Source organism: Apodemus sylvaticus, chromosome 2 (genome assembly GCF_947179515.1).
Source record: "Apodemus sylvaticus chromosome 2, mApoSyl1.1, whole genome shotgun sequence".
In the NCBI taxonomy this organism is placed as follows: Eukaryota; Metazoa; Chordata; class Mammalia; order Rodentia; family Muridae; genus Apodemus; species Apodemus sylvaticus.
The window spans coordinates 118975907-118996319 of record NC_067473.1 but is presented as its reverse complement, the minus strand read 5'-3'; the positions used below and the strand labels follow the sequence as shown (position 1 = coordinate 118996319).

General features: G+C 44.0%; 2 long non-coding RNA genes across 3 annotated transcripts in view; one reads left to right on the top strand and one right to left on the bottom strand.

Annotated features, from left to right (window-relative positions):
- Window positions 1–18742, top strand: part of LOC127678928 (uncharacterized) — a 92025-nt gene extending 73283 nt beyond the window's left edge. For both annotated transcript variants that reach the window (XR_007976650.1, XR_007976651.1), the window contains exons 3-4: window positions 11299–11545; window positions 17070–18742. This is a non-coding gene — a long non-coding RNA (uncharacterized LOC127678928). The remainder of the gene's footprint in view (window positions 1–11298; window positions 11546–17069) is intronic.
- Window positions 8511–10790, bottom strand: LOC127678929 (uncharacterized). Its single transcript, XR_007976652.1, has 3 exons — window positions 10624–10790; window positions 9210–9268; window positions 8511–8716 (listed from the first exon to the last, which is right to left on the bottom strand). It is a non-coding gene; the product is annotated as an uncharacterized LOC127678929 (long non-coding RNA).
- Window positions 18743–20413: the final 1671 nt, after the last annotated feature.

The following is a 20413-nucleotide window of genomic DNA, read 5'->3' as shown; positions in this document are numbered from 1 at the left end:
GAGTGCTGTTAGAAGGTGGAAGAACCTTTAAGAGGTAGAACCTAGTAGGGTGTAGTTAACTTATGGGGGTGTTGTACCCTTGGAGGAGATACTGAGACTCTAACCCACCTCTCCTGCCTCACAACAACCACACAGCAAATAAATCTCCTCTATCTGCTTCTGCCATAAGGACTGTGTCATAATAGAACCACAGCCACAGAGACAAATAAACATGCCCTGAAACTCTTACAACAGTGAGCTAGAATAAACCTTTCCTCCTTTTAAGATGATCACTTCAGGTATTTTGTCACAGTAACAGAAAGCTACACTGAGAAATTGCATGGTGAAACAATTTCCACATGCCTACACTTCATGCTTAGTTGCCCCTACACGGGCCTATGCATAGGCCAGATTAACATGGTTACTGCTCTATAAATGAACACACAGATCTATGTTAAAAAAAAAAAAAAACAAGTTGGAATCTTTTAAAATATGGTTACATCATTAAAATATTTTGCTAAAGCCTGAAGACTCACAATTCCTTTCAGTTAAATAAGTTTTTATATATATTTGTGCACATTTAATTAGTTGATTTTCTTTTGCTGTTATAAAACACCATGACCAAGACAACTTATTTTGTCATATGGTTCCAGAGAGAGAGTCTATAAAGGCAGTGGAATGACAGCAGAAGGGAGGTAGGAAGCCAAGAGATCACATCGTCATCCACCAAGAAGCAGAAAGGATGAACTGGAAGTGAGTCAAGGCTATTTATGAACTCTCCGTGATGGCGTCCCTTAGCAAGGCTGCTCTCCCCATAACCTCCCCCAAAGCACCACCAACGGGGGAGCCAGTGTCCAAACACATGGGTATATGAGAAACATTTCTCATTCACACGAGGACACTCATACTTTGTGTGGCATCAGAAATGTGATCTACATTTTCATACATGTTGTATGTGTTCTCCATAGAAGTGTATGATCTTTATTTATAATAGCTACAGAATAGCTAATGGAGTTGACACAATTTAGTGGAGTTAATACCATAAATCTGTCAACTTCATCTGCCTTAGATGGAAACAGATGGACTAAGGTTTACTTAATGTTTCTTGTCTGTCTCTCCTTACAGCTCTTTAATAGGGCTTAATGAAGTTACTATGTTTATGGACACATAGATATTTACAGAGGTATATTATCATGAATTTTATCCTTTATTAATGTAAGGTGCTAGAATTTGTTCTATTTAACAATTTTCTATCTGACTTATACCTTGTCTGATATTGAAGTCAGGATCCCTAGATTATAATACATGGATACACAGATGCACACTAACATCCAGGTCCATTCATTTATGTACACACACAGTTGCACATGCTCACTAGACATGTATGTACACAAACACAGGCATACATGCCTGATCATTCATATATAGATATGCTCATATGGGTATACATACATGTACATGCACACAAACACAGGCAGATACACATGCAAACACATACATGTACATGTATACACATGCCCACACAGACATGTATGCAACATACTGTTCACATACATGTACAGGCTCACAGACCCACAGGTACACACCAACATGCTTATATAGACACACACATAGGCATGCACATAGAGACACATAGGCACACATATGCATGCACACAACATAACTGTATGCATACACTTATAAGCATGTTTTTTGCCTGGAGTATCTTTAACTAACCTTGTATTTTTCAGTTTTTTTATTTTACTTTGTGACACATTTGAAAATCTTTTTCTTCTAAATTTATTTTTCTTTTATTTATTTTTATTGGTATGACATATTTGATTTTGGTACTATGAGGTGTTTTTTTTTTCTTTTTTAGATATAGCATTGTTAAAATGTTTGAAACATTTATTTCCATGACTCTTGCTGCAGTTCTGTTACCAGGAAACAAACATTCTGAACGCGAAGAGCTTTAAGTTCACCCAGTTACTTGATACATATACCCTCCTCTTTCTCTTGCCGGTTCCCACTGGTTTCATAGACCACAAACAATAGAATTACCCTTCTCTTTTCCTGATCCCCTTCTCCTCTTTGCCTATGCACTTTGATTCACTAACACTGCCTTTGCTTAATGCTTATCCTTTCAATCTTAACTGCAGACAATATGATTGCCAGCATTGGAGACTGCATAAACCACAAGCTTACCCTGCCCAGTAACTTGGCCAGGACGCACAGCACTAACCTTACTTGTGGGACACAGGGTGGGGAAGCACTTACCTCCCTCTGTTCAGAAAGCACTCCAGGCTCCAGAGTCTTAGCAGGATAAGCGGTTATTGTGTCTCACAGTCCCCGGGGCCTGCTGAGTCCTCTAGTGAGGACCAGATAATCACATCAATAGTTATAGGGCCAGGAATGTGGTCTGGAGAGGCCTCACTGAAGTCAGCAGAGGCAGAGGCCATATGTCTGAGATCAACAACAGGCAAGTCTGGGCTTGTTCACCTGAAGGCACAAGGGCTTCCCACAGCCAGAAGGGCAACCTGGCACACAGGCCTTTATGAGTCTTGATTTGCCTTGCGTCTGCCACTATCCACTGACCCAGCACAGAGTAGGAAGGTCACAGTCACAGAACCAGGCCCAGAATAGAAGGGCCATTGGATAAGGAACCTACCCTCTGCTCTTTTCTATTCTTTTTTCCCTTTGTTTTGGCAATGGGTCTGCTATCAAATATTTTCATTAGCTGCAGGGGTGATACTGTCAACCTCCCTCTCCTCCCCTCCCCTGCAGCAATGGGGAGAACTGGCCCTGAGGTCATGCAAGTGAGTCCTTTCCTGAAGTATCTAGTCATGCCTTGACTGGCTGAGGTCATCCCACACAAACACAGGCAGATACACATGCAAACACATACATGTATACACATGTCTACATGCAACATACTGCTCACATACATGTACAGGCTCACAGACCCACATGTACACACCAACATGTTTATATAGACACACACATAGACATGCACATAGAGTCACATAGGCACACATATCCATACACACAACATCCTCCAGTGGTCCCCTGCATTTGCACTGTGCATCTTCTAGTCAGCTCGGGCTGGGCAACAGCTGACACAATGCATAATGTGCCTGTGTGTACCAGAAGTCTGAGTACCACCCTCTACCATCGTGAACCCCTCCAGATGGAGTCCATTGGAGGATGTGGACCACTTCCTTTGTAGATAACTTACTCTTCTGTTGCTGTGATAAAACACTATGGCAAATGCAATTTTTAGAAGAATTTCATTTAGGCTTGTGATTCCACAAGGATAAGGATCTACCCTACCGTGGCAGCAAGAGTCAGACCTGGCAGCAGGAGCAGGATGCTGAAGGCCTACATTTTTAACTGCGAGCATGAAGCAAAGAGCAAACTAGAAGCTGGTGAGGCTTTTGATTCTTCAAGCCTGCCACCAGTGGCACACTTTCTCCAGCCAGGCCAAATATCCTAACCCTCCCCAAACACTGCTACCAACTGGGGATCAAACGTTCCGATTTTGAGTCTTTGGGGGACAGTTTCAGTCAAATCACTACAATCTATCAGACTTCCAACTCTGCTGTTAGTCAGAGTTCACTAATGAAAAAGACAGAAATAGAGAGAGACAGAAGAGACAGAGTTGGAGATGGGGTAGAGAGAGAGTTAAAAAAGGGATAGAGACAGAGAGGAATAGACAGAGAGTCAAGTATAGAGACAGAGATAGAAAGATAGCAACATAGACAGATAGAGAGATAGACAGACAGACAGATAGATAGGTGATAGAAATAGACACAAAGACAGAAACACAGCCAGAGATAAAACCAGAGTGAGAGAGAGACAAGACCCAGAGTGCTAAAGAGTGACAGAGAAATGAGTAATGGGTAACAGTGAGAGGTGACCCCCATGGCTACAGTGCCCAGGAAATCCTACAGACTGTCATCTGCAGCTAGAGACACAGCAACTAGCTGATGGTACAGTTGTGTCCTGGTTCAAAGGCCTGAGAGCCAAGGGACTCAATTATGTAATTCCCCATCAGCTCTGAAGACCAGGGCTGTCATGCCCAGGAGTGAGAGAAGACAGATGCTCTGCTCAGGAAGAGCAAGAGAACTCTCCTTTCTTCTGCCCTTTTGTTCTGCAGGCCTTTGATGGAGGGCAGGTGGATCCCATCTTAATCCAGTCTGCCAGTGCAAATACTGATTCCATTTCTATGCCCCTCAACAACCCAAAACAGGGTTCTACCAGCTATCTGGACATCTCTGCCAAGCTGACAACGAAATTAATCTCATCCCTGGACTGCTATGCTTTATTCAAAATCGCCTGCCTAGCTGGTGAGATGGCTCAGTAAGGTCCTTGCTAAGGACCTCAAACGCTAAGGTCCTTGAGGTAGTATGGCTGCAGGGGTGATAACCTCAACCTCCCTCACCCCCACTGCCTGTGGCAGTCAGGAGAACTGGCCCTGAGGTCATGCAAGTGAGCTGGCTCTGTCCCTCCAGCACCTTGTCTAGGCAGCATCCAAGAGCTGGCCCTGGTAGAGAAGGTGCAGGTATACCAGCCAGGGGGGTGAAATCAAAGAAGAGCCAGCCCTACCTCTTGTCTGGCGTGAGGTGGTGTGGGGGTGGGAATGATGCCCTCCCTCATTCACCTCCCCCATTGTCACCTACAATCGCCTGGGGAATTCATCCTGGGGTCATGAGAGCAGGGGAGCTAGGCCTGCTCCCTCACTGGCTGTAGCACTCAGAAGAGCAGGCCCTGTACCTCACCCAGGCAACACAGGGGAGCTGGCCCTCAAGCCAGGGATGAGTCAACCCTGAGGGCATGAAAGCAGGTGCGCTGACCCTGCATCCTGCTGATGCAGCAGGCAGGCCTGCTGGAGCAGTGCTGGAGAGCTGGCCCTAGTGGCTCAGATAAGGGAGAGCCTGACCAGCTCTGCCACCATCCAGGCCCAGACTCAGGGCTCTGAACTGACCCATTCCCAAGTCTATATCATCGGCAAGTGGGTGGGATATGTTTAAGGACCAGTCTTGCTGATCCAAAGCTGCAGGATCTCCATGACACAGGGCAACAGCAGGATAACCAGGAGGAGTTCCAGTGAGGATCCAATATTGATGGTGTCACAGAAGCTGGAGATCTCAAACCAGATCAATGACTCACTGCCATGAACATTTGCAAGTGAAGATGTGTGGACAGAGGGATCCTGTGGGACACGCTGGGACACACTACAGCTTCCATGATGAGACGTTTTCTGTGCCTTGTCTTTGTTGCTGTTGTTGTTTGTGTGTGCGTGTGTTTTATTGGTGGGGGGGAGGTTGCAAGGGCAAAGTGTGGATATGAGGGGATGGGGAGATGAGCGGGAGTGGGGTACACCACGTGAAACAAAGAATTGATAAAGGGTTAAAACAATAAACATGAAAGCTAAGGTCAACAAACAAAAAGACAAAATCAGCTGCCTACTCTCAGGTGACGCTGGATCCGGAGAGACCATCATAGGACTGGGACTGAGTTACCAAACATCCTGCTGAAAGGGAGCCATCACTGTATGGCTCCTGGACAGGGGCCCTCATACAAGGCAGTCGGCGGGGTCTTGAGTGTGACAACATTCAGACCTTTAGCTGTGTAACTCACACACAAGCTGTTTATGTGAACTATCCTCTGACATATATCAGCTAAATGTATTGGCTGAGGCCTGAGAGTCCTTGAGTAGTTGGATCTGCCATCTTTGCTTCTGCTGTCACCCAAACAAGCTTGTCTGGTCTACTGATGCAAGAAGAGGCACATAGTACCGGTGTGCTCCCCACTAACCTTCAACCTCAAGTGAAAGTGGAGTCTCTTCAGCCTCAGGCAGAGCCAAAGAGGAGCCTGGATGGCACTGACACAGCCAGCTTGCCCCAGCACATGGCGAGGGTTAAGCCGACGGGTTTTGAGGTGGCCTGCTACATAGTGGTATTCTGCCACGGTGAACTGCCACTGTTGGATGGGGGCCTGCGTTGGTGTTTCTAGCAAAACCATCAAGAAATGATGGCCTACTTCCTGGTTGAGCCATGTTCTCTAGGGCCTAGGATGGGACTCCCCATGCCCTGGCTATCTAACCCTGAGATAACACAGACCAGCTGTGCCCATAGAGTGGCCAGAGGCACACAACATGTATGGACTGCTCGTGCTCTTTGAGTTCTCTTTTCATGCCAGCCTGGAACATCTCTATCATTTTTGCACTTAACACAGAACTGCAAACCCAAGAGGACCCTTATACCTATTGTTTGAATGAATCCATCAATATGTACATCAAAAGGTCATTTTCTGAAACTGACAAATGGCTTATGGGATTTGAAAGGCACACCATTTCTTGTGTATAATGTGTCCAAACACACCAATGACACTTTGAGCAAATAAGCAAACTCACGGGAATTGGATTTTGATTGCATTTCTTTTAAAAGGTAGCTGCCGTGTTCAATACTGACACAAGGTCTAATGGGCCGCTGCGACTCCATGACCAAAGAAGAGGGAAAATTCCATTAAGTGCCCTGAGTCCTTTCCAAAACTGGTGTTAAGGGAAACCTGTTTGGCTTAAAAGAAATTTGTTCCTGGGACTAATAAACTTGCTTAATCAGTGGGAAGAATTGAAACTGGACTCTTTCCTGCTGTACTGCTCAGAACTTTTAATATGCTAATGTACATTGTACAGCTCCGAGAGGGGGTATTAATATGCAGCATTTCCTACGCCAACTTGGCCTGGAACCCTGAGAACTCTGTGTGCCTAGGACATCTGTATGATTCATATCAGCCCATGGAACATGCTTTGAGAAACTCTGATCTTTTCCAAGGACCCACAAGGTAATGAATCATCCTGTCAGCTGCACAGTTACATTTAAATCTCACCATCCTGGCCCTAAATGGCCCACCCCAGTGGTTGGTCACCTTTTCATGGTTGCAGCTCATTGAAGGGATTGAAAGACTCAAGGCCAGAGGCAGGAGGGAGTGGGGGTGGAAAGCCACTAAACAGGTCAGAAATAATTTCAATGAAAACACTTCTTGGGCTGAACAAAAGCTCACAAGTCTATTTTAAAAATCCACAGTTGTGCTGTTTTTCCCTACTACACTGGGTCCTTTCTAGAACTTAGTAATGGACCCGAGCTAGCACTGTGAAGAAACACTGGGTTTTGGCCTGCCTACCAGGACCTCACCCCCTTTAACTCTTCTTACTCATAAGCCAAGCTCTGCACAGCCAGGTCAGTAGAGCAACCACACTGACACATATGTATAACAAAGTTAAGTCACCTGGGTGAAGAAGTTCGTAGCTTACCTGCTGGCAAACTGGTGCGAATACCAGAGCCATGGTAGCAGGCTATGTGGTGGGACAACTATGTAAAGAACAGATGATTGTCCTTTCCTTGACTGTACCAATGCTTATCTTAGGTTTATATCCAAACAAACAAAAGCAAAAGAAAAATGCCTCCTGCCTTCTTGGCCCTCAAAGGCATTGCAATGTGTGTCCTTCCATTTGTGAGTCTGGGCAATGGTATGCATGGAGATGCTGTGATTTGAAGAAGCATCCAGCAAAGGCCAATGTGTCAAAGGCTTGGCCTCAGCCCATGGCAGCAGCCGTGAAGCCTAGTGGGAGATGTTTCCACCGAGATTGTGCTCCTCAAGCAGACTAGAAGAACACTGACCCCCTCCTCTTTCTCTTTTGAATGTAGGTCAGCACACACTCCCACCATCATGTGCTACCTCATATTATAGGCCCTAAAACAACAAATCAACTCACTGTAGACTGAAATCTTCAAGACAATGGCCCAACCAAATCTTTCCTCGGTTTTACGATTGCCTCATTGTCGAAACTGTTGTTTTGTGACAGCAGCACAAAGCTAACATTTAAAACATGGCAGTCAAATGAACATATAGTTAACTTTCCATACAGTGTGTTGTGGCATATGGCTATAGCAGATTCTTTACCGCTCAGTGACCGTCCTGCCCTGTAAAGGCACAGACAAGGTGACCAGCTTGTATGCAGAATGCAAGCTGTGAAATGACATCCATATACAAGGAATGTGTACAGCAGACATATGGATATGTAGAAAACAGAGATATAGGAAGGTCTTGCCCAAAAATGAGATGGTAAGGAGAACCATTTTATAAGAGTCAATATTAACCACTGAGGAAAAAACAAAAGGAGAGAAGAATCATTAATAATAAACCATGTCATGTCTGAGAAATAAAGACATGTCTGAGAATCTCCCAGAAGAAGAAGAATCATACCAGGACCAACAAACATAATAATAGTAAGATAATAACTCAGAAATCAAGAACACTAGCTGCTCTTACAGAGGACCTGTGTTCAGTTCCCAGCACCCACACGGCAGCTCACAACCTTCTGCAACTCCAGTTTCAGGGGACCTGATGCCCTCTTTCGGCCTCTGTGGGCACCAGGCACACACATGGTACACAGACATACACACAGGAAAAACACAAATATATGTAAAAATAAATAAATTTTCAAATTTTCAAATTGGCCGCGGAAAGCAGTTCAATTAATTCTTGTGTTGCCTCTACCATGTTATTCAGTGTTACAATCTGTGTCTATTGACATCAGAAACCATCTACAAACTGTCATTAGAACACCTGATGAAAAATGGGGTGGCTCTCCCTGTAGGAAACGCTGTGCATATTCATGAGTGAGGTCCCTCCTCCTAAGAATGCTTGCCAGGAGCTTCGCTTCCATGACTGCTGCTGTACCATTAGGACCAGTCTACAATAAACAATAAATATACATTTAAATATACTTTTTGTTTTGCTTTGTTTTGTTAGACACAAGGTCTCACTAGGTGGCCCAGGCTGGCCTAGAGCTCACTACTGAAATTGCTGAGGCATGCCAAAATGCTTCCAAAGAATATAGTAATGGGTTTGGACAGACAGTGGGACACTAGTTCTGACAGAAATGCAGAGCAGGTTTCTGGAAAACTGTCACATCTGTACTTCAGCTTGTGAGCTTCTGTCTAGCCCAGTGCCAATGCTTAATACAATGTAATGAAAGAATTTCCATTAAAAAATTAGTGGATGCTCTCTTACCACAAGTTATTCGGGTTTATTGAAATTTTAAATGTAAGGACTGAGATGTGGCTCACTGACAGAGCATTGACCAACAGAAATGAGGTCCTAAGTTCAGAGCCCAGTGCTGTAAAACAAAACACACACACACACACACACACACACAGTATTAAAGAGCAAGGAGAATGCCTTACCAAACTTAAACTGTGTGTGTTGAGGGAGTCATATTCTAAATTTGTGAATCCCAGATTCTCTAAGAGGAAAGAGAAACAAATTTAATTATGTAAGGAATTTAAATTCCTGTATTTAAAAATTCTATTAACAAAATTAAACTACAAATCCAACACAAGAAAACTGCAGTATTTATCACACCATAAAGTTGGGTTGGTGAGGCAGAGTCAGCCTTTAACACTATTTCTAGGCCATTGTTGTCCATCATAATATTTTGGATCCCCTTAATTTTTGTCCCTTAGCACAGTATTTTCATAAACCAAAATGCTTTTAAAAATGAAAACCAGGGCTTGATGAAATGGCTGCTCAGTGGTTGTGGGACTTGATGGTCCTGTGAAGGAGAAAGGTTCAGTAGCTAAGGCCCACATGACACCAGGCTCAGACATGGCCCACAGACACATACAGACAAAACACTCAGACACTTGAGATACATTCTTTTAAAAATGTAATGAAAGGAAAGTGCAAAAACAACCATTCATAAAGACTTCCAAGTTTAGAGATGAGAGAAAGAAAGGAAGCCCCTTACCCAAAGGACCACACCCACAGTCCAATGTCACCCTTGAACCCTCATCTGGCACCTCACAGGCATCCAAACACAGTGCCACCCCAACTCCTTCATAAGAAATCTAACCCCCGCCAGGCGGTGGTGGCGCACACCTGTAATCCCAGCACTCTGGGAGGCAGAGGCAGGTGGATTTCAGAGTTCGAGGCCAGCCTGGTCTACAGAGTGAGTTCCAGGACAGCCAGGGCTATACAGAGAAACCCTGTCTCCAAAAAACCAAATCAAAAAAAAAAAAAAATCTAACACCCATCCGGGCGATGGTGGCACACGCCTTTAATCCCAGCACTTGGGAGGCAGAGGCAGGCGGATTTCAGAGTTCGAGGCCAGCCTGGTCTACAGAGTGAGTTCCAGAACAGCCAGGGCTATACAGAGAAACCCTGTCTGGAAAAACAAAAAACAAAACAAAAAAAAAAAAAAGAAGAAGAAGAAGAAGAAGAAAGAAAAGAAAGAAAGAAAGAAAGAAAGAAAGAAAGAAAGAAAGAAAGAAAGAAAGAAAGAAAGAAAGAAAGAAAGAAAAAGAAAAGAAAAGAAATCTAACACCCGACTACCCAGACATGAGTTAATATACAACCTTTAACATGAATAACTCAAGAAATCACAAGTTTTGCCCTTTTATATTAAAAGTCTTTCAGTATTAACAAGAGTAGAAAGGCTAAAGGATCGTACTGCCAGATCTGTTCTGTTACTGTAACAAAATGCCCAAGATAATCAACCTATAAAGAGAAAAGGATTATGTTATAGTTTTGCTCTATGATCGGCTAGTTCTATTTCTGTGAGTCCACTGCAAGAGTACAAGGCAAGGCAGAACCATTCACCTCATGACCAGGAAACAAAGGAAAACATCGGACGAGAGTCCCACAAGCTCCTTCGAGGGCACACCTAATGGCGAAGGCTTTTCAGTAGACCTCACTTCTCAGTGATTCTATCAACTCTCCAAGTGCCACTTTGGAGACCAAGCCACACAGTTCTTTGGGAAATTCAACATTGCTAAAGGAAAGGCAAGTCGCTTTCTCAAGGACATGACCCAGAAGCTGCCCACAGCACTTCCTCTCACATGCTACTGACCACAACTAGGTCACAGTCACATCTAACTATAAGGAAGTCTTTTTTTCCCCCTCTAGGCAGTCACATTCATGAAAGGGCTCTATTAAGATAGGAATTAAGGGCAGTGGGTATTGAAAGACGGGACGCCTTCACCCACCACAGTTACAGTCCAGCATGTAGCACATGATCCCATTTACATAGAGGACATCGCCACAACTCACACGCATGCCCTTGGAAGGGTATATGAAGTAGGGGGGGGGAGGGTTACAAATCAAATACATTTTGTTTTCTGTCTTCACTTTTTCTGTATTAAATATAATTCTTTTTTAAAAAGATAAATTTTATGTTTATGTATATGTATGTGGTGTGTGTGTGTGTGTGTGTGTGTGTGTGTGTGCATTTTCATGCTTTGCGAGGCTAGTTGGTTTGTTTTGCATCATCTGCAGGAAACATGCTTCTGTTCTTAGCCCTGGAGCTCATGGTGAAAGTGCATTACCAGAACCTGAGCAGGAGTAAACAGCAGACAAACTCAAGCTGAATAGCTCTGTGGAACAAGCAGCCTGAACTTCAGACAAGCAAACCAGCAAAGTCACACAAGGCAAAGGAATGTCAAGGAATTACCCAGATGAAAGAAACCAAGCAGAACTCAGGGAAGTGCCGTGTATGGTCCTGGACTGGAGAAGATTCTTAGTGGTGAGGCAATCATGTTATAGATTGTATGCACCTCTTTGCTCACAGGGGGCTGTGCTGGTGCATGCCACAGTAATGGGGGTGGTGGTGGTGGTGGTGGTGGTGGTGGTGGTGGTGATGGTGGTAGTGGTGGTAGTAAGCAGTCTAGTGTTAATGATTACAGTATGGATTTGTAAAGGGCCATTTCTGTTCCTAAGACTACATGCTTAAGCAAATGAGGGACTAGGGTGAGGGTCACATCACAGGGTCTGGAGTTTGCTCTTTTCTTCATCCAGTTTCTTTTATGGCAGACTACCTAAATAGCTTTTTTAAAAAATGGGGGGGGGGATTATTTGGCTCGTAGTTCTGGATGGCAGAGAGTCCAAGGTCAAGTGACTGCATCTGAGAGGACCACAGTAGAATACAGAGGGCAGCATGTGACCCCGCTCTGTAACACACAGCCTTAGAAGCAGCTGATCCACCCCAGAGAGAATGACAGCTCTCTTGAGACACTATTAATCACGAGGACTCTGTCCCCATGACCCGAAACTATCCCACTAGGCCCCACCTCCCAACACTGCTAGACTTAAGAAGTGCATCTCAACATGAGTTTTGGTTTTTGATTTTTGTTTTGTTGTTGTTGGGGAAGGGAACCATATTTAAACTATAGCAATGCTCAAATATTAGAAAACTAGGATTATGTAAGCTCTTGGCACAAGTAAATATAATGAATGCTAACTGTAGTGAGAGGTCATTGTAACTCTACTGTAACCTTATTGAAATTCTTTCAAAATAAAGAAATGCCAAAATACATTCTCACAGCCAGGCAGTAGTGGCTTATGACTTTAATTCTAGCACATGGAAGGCAGAGGCAGACAGATCTCTGTGAGTTCAAGGATAGCCTGGTCTACACAGTGAGTTCCAGGATAGCCAGGGCTACACAGAGAAACCTGTCTCAAAACAAACAAATAAACAAAAACTAGAAGAGAGGGAAAAAACAGCAGGAGAGAAACCCACAGGTTCCAGACAAGCAAATGTTACAGTTTCTAAAAGGTGAGTGAAGTTTGCAGTAGGTAGATCAGTTGACCCTCAGCAAAATTCTAGAATGTATTTTCAGATGAGTGCTTTGCAAACACATAGAACAGTTTAGTAGTGTACCACCAACACTACTATTGTAGCATGCACCCACACAGCCCCCTGTTAGAGTGATCTCTATATATAGGCCAACAGGAACACATACATGCACACACATAAAGCCAAGACAGATCAAAGTAACCTCATTATCTTTTTTAACTATAAAGGAATGATTATAAGCACAATGAATTTGACTCTGGCAGTTTTTGCTCTGTTGTAGGAAACATTCCGTGGCTAAGGCAAATGCCTGCGGGTGTTTCTGCAGCAGCCTGTGCCATGCTCCTCAAAGAGAGCTGCATTTTTTACCTACAGCTGCTGTTCAGAGAGGGGTGGCTTAATCCATAGGAGATGCTTCCAGTTTTTGAAGGTCATAGGTTCAAGGTCAAGATGGTAACAGGGCTGGCAGGAAGGATGTGTCCCATGCCTCTCCTTGGCTTGTAGAGAATTATCTTCGGGTTCATGCAGCATTTCGTGTGTGTGCCTTTCTCTATATGGACACTCATTAGCCACATAAACAGAGCCTACTCGGGTGATTCCTTGTTCATTTGGCCCTGTGCACTCTACCTCAAATAAGGCATTCTGAGGCACAGAAGTTAGGATCCCAGCACAAAAATTTAAAGGACAATTCAACCCTTAAGTAGGGAAAGGTTCTCTAGGACGGAGTCTCAAAATTCCTTCTTCCTCCTCCCTCCCTCTTTCCCTTCCTTTCTTCTTTCAACTCTATTGTGATAATACAATTAGGGGAAATGAAATTAGTGTGTAAAGATGGAAAGGAAAAACAATAGTAGAAGCCTATGAAGGAGTTAGCCCAGAGATTTGAAATTGGAGGATGGGGTTCCTGTGACCACTCAGCTCCCTGGGTGCTGACCGGTCCTGAGACACAGCAGCCTCCGCAGGGGTGGGGGCTGCGAGGCCGGGAGGGAGCTGGTGGGACGCTGACTGCCCATTCTATCAGCCAGCAAGATGGGGTTGTCATTTCCTTTACAGCTGTTTTGATCAGGTTTGGGAGACAGGGATTTACTGATTTACAAATCTAATTGTGTGCTAACTTGTGAGACCTATTCAGGAGAATTCCATCCATTTTTCTATTCTTCAAAGGAGTTTAGACATTCAGTGCTTAAAGAGATCCTTAGATAGTTCAGTAATGCTGTCCAGTCAGCTAAGGAGTCATGACAAACCCTTGTATTTCTTCGCTCTTACACAGTCTTACACTACGGTCCATTCCTCTGCACCTCCCAGTAAAGATGTCTGCCCTGTCTGCTGGCTCCTGCTCTTCTCAACTTCCTCAAGCTTGGTTTCTCATTTCCTTTCTCTTCCAGTGCTTGGAATCTCTCCTTTGCTTCCCTTTTTCCTTTCCCCACCTTTTTCTTCTTCCTTTCTTCTCTTTCTTAAATAAATAAACTTAAGCTCCTGCCTTAGCACGTTTCCCTGAGCCTGCTGCACCCTCAGGCCTGCTCAGTGTTCGCCAGGTGTGACCCTCAGGATCACCATCTATATCCCACCTAAACCCAATTCTCAAAGTCAGAAACAGCTAGGAAAAGCTTTGTCTCTGAGCTGCTAGCTTTGCCAGTCTTTAATGTCACATTCTGATATCTGCAAAACAGGACATGCAGCTCAGAATTTCCTGGATGCTTTAACCTGAAGCTATTTCTAGATCATCTGCAGAGACTAATGTCCTCCTTCCAATGGCTGCTCTACCCACACAGCACTTTCCCCTGGCCTGGACAGAAATTGCTAACTGTGCCCTCAATCCTTTCTTCTTGGTCAGAGCCAAACTACATTTCTCAACCTTCCTTGTGGCTCAAGGGAGCATTGACACAGTCCTTTCAAGTAGCTGATGAAAGGGATTAGATTTGCCTCATCTACATCTGACTCCCACAAGACTCTCACAGTCTTTTCCAAGCCCTTTCCCTCCTCAAAGTTCCTGACCAGTGGGTAGAAAAATTACTTTAAATGGCTTGATCATCTCAAACAATATTAGGCTCCTAAGGGGAGGGAGGAGCTCCACTCCAATTCCAATTCTGTAACCTCATTCTATCACAGACATTTTTACTCTCACAGGAACCCTAGTGAAAGTCAATCACCCTGCAGCTGTTCACTCTCCAACCTCTTCTCTAATACTTGGCCTCTTCGCTCTCTGTCTACACATGTCTTTGCTAATCATACCTTTCCCATAACATATTACTTTAGACTCCCAAAATAATTTTTGGCTGATCTTCCTGACCACACTCTCAGTTCCATACAGAAAGCAACCCAGTGAACTCTATTAAATTAGTTAAACATGACAGGGCAAGACAGTCCAGAAGTTCTTCCATCTTGTATTCTTACTGAGGCCATTTCAGGTTTAACTAGAATTAGGTCTCCTTGATGGAGAATCTCATGGAAAATTACCCAACTCTATTTTATCGTAGGTCAGGATGTCCTCACTTAGTTTCTATTAAAATGGCTGCTTGTGCAGAAAATCCATCCAGCTGACCACTTCTTTAAGCTTCTGTTAAACTTTAAGCCCCCCCAGAAGCGGCTAAAGTGGAAATTTCTGGTTTCTATGCAAAGTTAGTTATGTGAAATGATGTTTTGCTGAAGCAGACACAGGTGAACGGATGTTTTGCTAAAGCAAACGTATGAAATAACTCATGATGAAAGATTCTTTGCTAATGACGTGCATGTATTGGTTGGCCTTACATTGTATTGCTGAGTTCTGTTTGTCATGACTCCATAGAAAGAAATGCACCAAAAAAACTTCTGGTGATGTTCTGGTGGCTTCTTGCTGCTTCTGTGGACTCAGGTCAATTGGCAGAGTGATATCAGCTGATATAGAAAGACTCTCTTGGAGTTTTGCTAAGACAGACTTACGTGGTGAGGCAAGACCCACTGGTTGACACATGATGCTTGAAGGGAGTATAAATAGGACCCAATGGACACTGACAAGGCTATTATGCTCCCTGCCATGACGATCATGGACCCTAACTTCTCTATAAACTTTCTTCTGTAAGTTGCCTTGGTAATGATGCTTTGTTGAAGCAATAGAAAAGTAATTTAGGCAAAACTGAACCCAGGTCCTTTGCAAGATTGGTGTTTTATATATATGATTTATTAGAGCGGCTTACAAGCTGTGGTCTGAGTAGTCCAGCAATGGCTGTCTCCTAATGGAAAAGCCAAGGATCTGGTAGTTGTTCAGTCCATGAGACTGGATGTCTCAGCAGATCCAATCTGGTGCTGGAATTCCAGAGAGATCCTAGAGAGCTGCAGTTTTCAGTCTACATCGGAATCCAGAAGAAGTGAGTTCTGACACCAGTGAAGGACGCGCTCAGGAGAGATGAGCTTGCCAGTGAGAGTGAGGGCAGGCAGACAGAAAGCACAAGCTTCCTTCCTGTCCTTTTATGTAGGCTGCTACCACGTGTGGCCCAGATTTAGGGTAGATCTTCTGACTTCAAATGTTCCAGATTTAGGGTAGTTTTCACACATCAAATAATACAAATATTCTCTTTCTCTCTGTCTCTGTCTCTGTCTCTCTCTCTCTCTCTCTCTCTCTCTCTCTCAGATGTGAGTAGCTGCTTGGGTTTCAGTCACTTCCAAATGTAGTCAAGTTAATAGCCAAGATTAGTTAGTCATCACAAGCACCAAGTGCTCTTAACCATGAGCCATTCCATGGGTGTCTTAGGGTTTCTTTGGCTGTAACAAAATACCATGACCATTTTCTTGCAGAAGAAAAGGGTTTATGGTTTACACTTCCACATCACTAAAAGAAGTAAGAAAAGGAACTCAAACAGGGCAGAAACCTGGAGGCTATAGCTGATACAGGGGCCATGGAGGGTGCAGCTTACTGGCCTGCCCAGTCTGCTTACTTATAGAACACAGGACTATCAGTCTAGGAATAGCACCACCCACAGTGGGCTGGGCCCTTCCCTTTGATCACTAATTGAGGAAATGCCTTACAGCTGGATCTCATGGTGGCATTTCCTCAACTGAGGCTCCATTCTCTCTGAGGATTCTAACTTGTCTCAAGTTGACACACAAACCAGCCAGTATAATGGGCATAATTTTTTGAGGGCATAATACATCTGTTACATCATCCAAACAAAGCTATGACACAAAATCATGGTCAACAAAAGGAGGAGGAAGCACCCATAGTTGGGAAAGGCCTGGAAGGAAGTGAACACAGAGGCAGGGAGGGAGGTTAAGAGCTACAGAAATGACCTTCACAGGTGCAGGTCACACATTTTAAACTTAGCAGCAAAGAGGAAACACAGGCAAAGGTGCTAAAAGTGGCAGGAAAGGGAACAAAAATTTTTGCAATTTCTTAAACTATGAAAAATTGAACAGCTTTGTATGAAAATAGAAGACAGGGAAGATTCAGATGTTACATTATCTGGAGATGATAATCTCCAAGGAACTGTGTCTGTTTTGTCCACAGCTGAGCAGCATCTGGCTTTACCTGACAAAGGATGGATGTTCAGTCCATGTGTGAAAGGTCTAGAGGAATGAAAAAGACCGGACCATGACACAGAAAGAATGTTCTGGAAGAGAAGACGGATGGGCAAGAGGGTAAAACAGGAAGTTTGCCGGAGAAATTTATTTCTCACAGCTCTGGAAGCTAGGAATTCTGAAATCAAAGGGCCCACATATTTGGACTTCTACCTATTATAACATGAAAAAAAAAAAAGCAAAAAACTGAGGCAGGGAGAATCAGGTAGAATCCCAGTAATAACTAACTTTCTTCCTTGAAAATAGACCAGGCCCATTCATGATGGTGGTACCCTCACAATCTAATCACCTATTAAAGATTCCACCTCCCAGTATCTTCACAGCAGCAAGTACATCTAAAATGAGCTTTCGAGGGAACATCCAAACCACAGCAGCCTATGTGCCAGCCATGTACTGATCCCTGGGGATGCAGTAATGAGCGGAGCCACGTCGCCCAGGAGATGCTCACCATCCGTCAGGATAGAGACCTAAGACCACAGTGGCACCATTGGTAAAGCCATTTCCCAGTGAGGAGACAGCTGAAGTGCACCAGGGGCACAGAGGAATCATCAGCCTTCTGCTAGAAGTGTGTTTTGGTGAAGGCACAAAGTGACCCAGGAAATAATGAGGGACTCCTCAACCATACACATTCATTTACTCCACAGCTTATCTAGCATCTTCTCTGCACTAAGCTCTGTGTTGAGCTTGAAAGCAGAGCTATACACAATCCTTGCCCTCATATCATTTGTAGACAGAAGCCATTAGCTGCATAAATACATGCACAAATGCAAAACTAAACCGGAAAACAGCTAGAGATGAAAAAAAGCAAAATAGATGTTTGAGTTACAGAGTGTGACCGGCACACAAGGTTACCTACTTATAAGATATAATACTTATGGTGGTTTGAATATGCTTGGCCCAGGGAGTGGCGCTGTTATAAGGTGTGGCCTCGTTGGAGTAGGTGTGGCCTTGTTGAAGGAAGTGTGTCACTGTGGTGGTGGGCAATGAGACCCTCCTCCTATCTATATGGGAGCCAGTCTTCAACTAGCAGCCTTCAGATGAAGATGAAGAACTCTCAGCTCCTTCTGCACCATGCCTGTCTGGACACTGCCATGTTCCCATCTTGATGATAATGAACTGAACTTCTGAACCTGTAAGCCAGCCCCAGTTAAATGCTAACCTTATAAGAGTAGCCTTGGTCATGGTGTCTGTTTACAGCAGTAAAACTCTAAGGCAATACTATATCCCCTTCCTCTGAACAGACAAAAAGAAAGTATTTGCTATCTGTACTGGCTGGTTTTGTGTGTCAACTTGACACAGGCTGGAGTTATCACAGAGAAAGGAGTTTCAGTTGGGGAAGTGCCTCCATGAGATCCAACTTTGAGGCATTTTCTCAATTAGGGATCAAGGGGGAGGTCCCCTTATGGGTGGTACCATCCCTGGGCTGGTGCTCTTGGGTTCTATAAGAAAGCAAGCTGAGCAAGCCAGGGGAAGCAAGCCAGTAAGGAACATCCCTCCATGGCCTCTGCATCAACTCCTGCTTCCAACCCTGCTTGAGTTCCAGTCCTGACTTCCTTTTGTGATGAACAGCAATGCAGAAGTGTAAGCTGAATAAACCCTTTCCTCCCCAACTTGCTTCTTGTTCATGATGTTTGTGCAGGAATAGAAACCCTGACTAAGACACTATCCAAGATAAACTAAATCCCACAATCTGCCCTCTGGCAGTTACATTTTGTCATGCAACTCAGAGCCAGTGATACACAGTAACTCATCTTATGTGCTGACAGGTATCCCTCTCACAGAGAAAGGCTTGCTCTCCCCTCTTCATCACTGCTTGGAGGTAGTGGTGAGCTATCTCAGAGCAAGTGGATGAAGGAGATGTCTGAGGAAAGGTAGATTAAGAGAGGAAGAAGAGGATGGGCGGCTGGCAACTAGAGCCACTTCAGTAGCCTTGAAAAGCTCCAAATGTGTATTAAAAATTCACTTCTGTCTCTTAGCTCTCATTCTAATGATTTGTAAGAAAAGCCAAACAACATATCAGATCACTAGATTATTGCTTAATAATGTAACAATAATAACAACGCATCAAGCTTATGTCAAGAACCTACATGAGACGACACTAAACCAGAGACTGAGTATTCATATACATGGAATTTGGAGATTTCACGGCTGAGGAAAATGAAATAGCCCCAAACAAGAGAGATTTGGTTTCCAGAAGGTTTTGTGATTAACTTGTATGTAGCCTCAAATGCCCTCAGCATGGAAAGGCTGTCTGAATAGGCCGTGCTCACAGAAATGGAACAGTGAGGCTTAGTAAACTGGTAATAACTCCATTCTCTGAGCTCCACTGTGATAAATTCCTAAAATGGAAAAGCCAACAAAAGAAGCATGGCCCATATCTAGCTCGCAGTGGGGTGAGATAGATTATGAATAGGAGATAGCTTTCTGTTCCATTTCCAAGATCTTTCTGAAGATCAAGCACAATTTTATTAAAGTCTGAGAGACAAATAAAAGAACAGGCAAGCTGAACAGGAAGAGGAGATGTGGAAAAACCTGTGCCTTTTAAATTAGGCATGGAGGTCAGGAGGACAGTACAGAAGCCCAGAACCTCAGAGAAGCACGTTTAATATTGCTGAGTCACCGGTCTGAGTTCACAGGACAACTGATTCCAGACTCTTTGGGTCCTATGGCAGAGGAAGGGTAGCACTAGAGACAGGTGGTTAGAAACAGAGAGTTTATTAAGAAATGGAAAGTGCTCCCATGAATAAGCGCAGAGGAAAAGCACAAAAGCCTATTTTCAAGATCTTTGGGAATGAGTTTGATTTAGAATCACACACCTGTCAGAGGAAAATGTCTTGGTGTGACTGCATAGCTTACCATATAGCTTTACCATATACCATTAGGCACTGTATAGCTTACATGAGTACTCTCACGTTTACTAGCAGGACTATTTCATCCTCCTACCCGCTTTCTATGTAAAATAGACCCATTACTGCCTGCAGGGATGTAAGTGCTTTGCAGGAAACAAGGCTTCAGGGCACAGCTCCAGATCAGGACACTGGGTGCCACAGCTCCAGACACACCTTCTTGTATGTAGGTGCTTTGTCTTACAGCCGCTGGATCCTGCACTGAGCTGGGCACATGAGTGTTGCAAGGGTGAAGAGGACAGAGGTCCTGGCCTACGAATGCTTTCACAGTTGCTGTGTGTTATAGTTCAGATCTGGAATGTTCTCAAAGGCCTATGTGCTAAAGCTTCGCTCCAAGCTTGCTGCAATCAGAAGGCAATGGGAACTT